This window comes from Palaemon carinicauda, chromosome 2 (assembly GCF_036898095.1).
Source record: "Palaemon carinicauda isolate YSFRI2023 chromosome 2, ASM3689809v2, whole genome shotgun sequence".
NCBI classification, from domain to species: domain Eukaryota; kingdom Metazoa; phylum Arthropoda; class Malacostraca; order Decapoda; family Palaemonidae; genus Palaemon; species Palaemon carinicauda.
The window spans coordinates 77,876,537-77,879,036 of record NC_090726.1 but is presented as its reverse complement, the minus strand read 5'-3'; positions in this window follow the sequence as shown (position 1 = coordinate 77,879,036).

Sequence of the window (2,500 nt, the reverse complement as noted above, 5' to 3'; positions counted from 1 at the left end):
CTTGTTTAGATGCCAAACATTCTGAATTAACGAAAACGTTATTTTAACGAATATCTTTTGGACAGAATTGTCTGTTACATAATTTCCACGAAATTTGTCGTGAAAGGTATTGTTAAAATGAAAACGATAAAGTATTTCTGTATTTTTACATATTGAGCAAAGCTAGTTGAGAACTTAATGAAGAAATATCAGATGCTCCGGTTGAGAGCACGTTTTGACGCAGAAATTCATTCTTTTTATTTTGGTCCTTACTTTAACTATATACTTGCATCAGACTTATTTAACCTATTACTTCATTGTGACGCCTAAGATGTAGGCAGTGTATCACTATATTGTGACGCCTAAGGTGTAGGCAGTTTATCACTATATTATGACGCCTCAGGTGTAGGCAGTTTATCACTATATTGTGACGCCTCAGGTGTAGGCAGTTTATCACTATATTGTGACGCCTCAGGTGTAGGCAGTTTATCACTATATTGTGACGCCTCAGGTGTAGGCAGTTTATCACTATATTGTGACGCCTCAGGTGTAGGCAGTTTATCACTATATTGTGACGCCTCAGGTGTAGGCAGTTTATCACTATATTGTGACGCCTCAGGTGTAGGCAGTTTATCACTATATTGTGACGCCTCAGGTGTAGGCAGTTTATCATTATATTGTGACGCCTCAGGTGTAGGCAGTTTATCACTCTATTGTGACGCCTCAGGTGTAGGCAGTTTATCACTCTATTGTGACGCCTCTGGTGTTGGGAAATTTATATGTCGTGACACCTCAGTAGTAGGTTTGGAGTAATTCTGAAGTTTTTAGCGATGAATACAGCGCATTTTTTTTTTCATATCAGGAAAAGAGTGGTTGGAAACTGGACAGCAAATTAATCTTTAAAATTAAACATGAAGGAGCAGGAGGCAGTCGACAGAATTATGTAAAGTACTTTGGCAATGTTTGAACGTTGTTCCAGATAAAATTTTCGATTTTAATGCAAGTAGGTAGCAAAAAGCCAGATTTGGAAATCATAGAAAACCAAAGAATTTAAACTTGTATTGAATACACTGTTCAGGTCATCAATGTATGTAAGCCCAGAAAGAGTACAAAAGAGCGGATTTTTTGAAGTGTTGTCAACTAACATGGATGAATGGTCAATTCTTTTTACATTTTTCAGAGTTATGGACTTGTGAGAGTTATTAATTCTTTAGACTGTTTTGCTACCTTTAAAAATATGTTGAGGTTTTTTAATCTCTAATATTGGGGTCCAGGTACAGAGGCAATTGATGCTTTAACTTGAGGTTTGGTGCTTTATACCAAAGGTTATTAATAAAATGGAGGTAAAAATTCTTAAGTAGAATATTCCTGAGTGAAAGTCCTCTGCATCTTGACTGTTCATATTAACGAGGGAAACTTTATTGTTAAACTTTGAGTGTTTACGTAACAAAGGTTTTATTACACGGCAAAGATAAGGAGAGAGAGAAAAAAAAAAAAAAAAAAAAAAAAAAAAAAAAAAAATTTTCGCTGAAATTTAACTTTGATATAGAAGGTAAAGGTTTTTGAAATTACAAGTATATATGTACATTGTTTTATTTTTGGAATCTGCTTTCCAGGATCGTGAATGCAATGAAATGCCAGCAGTCGTCTTTAACGGTGGCATCTAATTTGGACAGGAAATTGGGGGACCTCAGTTGTCATGAGCATCTTCTATCATCGATGAATGGCAGCACCGACAAGGCCTACAAATTTGTCTTTCATCAAAGAGAAACTTACAATAATGGTCACGAGCAAAGCGAAATGCCATTGTAGGTTGCTTTATTTATCACGCTTCTATTAGATTCCGGCGTTTTAGTAATCTCCAGTGATCAAGCTATTTAGGCCATAACGTGCATGCATGAAATGAGGGGTTATATAGATCCAACGGAAATTTCACTTGTTAAATCTTTGCAAGCACCTGTGAAACATTAAGCTGGTAGATCGGTGCATACAAAGGATCTTTTTGATAATATGGTGTTGCAGAATCCGTGCGGATTATATTTTCCTATATTGAAAAACTTCTTTATTATTTTGATAGATCATTAAAGTGTTCTTATCTGAGATTTGGGGAATTAAGTTTATTGTAATTTGAAGATTTCTTAGTTGAACAAGAAAAAAAAAAAAAAAAAAAAAAAAAAATTAAATCACCAATACTGTTTAGTTTTTGATATCGGAAGTTATCACAAATGCTTTTCCATATTTGATGTATTTTGCTTGATGCAGAGGAAGCTGGAATGATTTTGTCCTTTGATCGATTTCTCTTTAAGAAGTTTTTTAAAAGCTCCTGTAATGTAACCAAACATAATTTTTTATTAAAACTGTGGCTACAAGTTCAAACATCGCAAACGATAACGTCAATGATAGGTGTCTTCATAGACATGAGTGTTGGTAGTCTGTTTCAAGTAAACATGTTTGTCAAAGGCTTCAAAAAGAGGTTAAATGTGTAAATCATTCAATCGGAGCATTTATTTCTCTCTCTCCA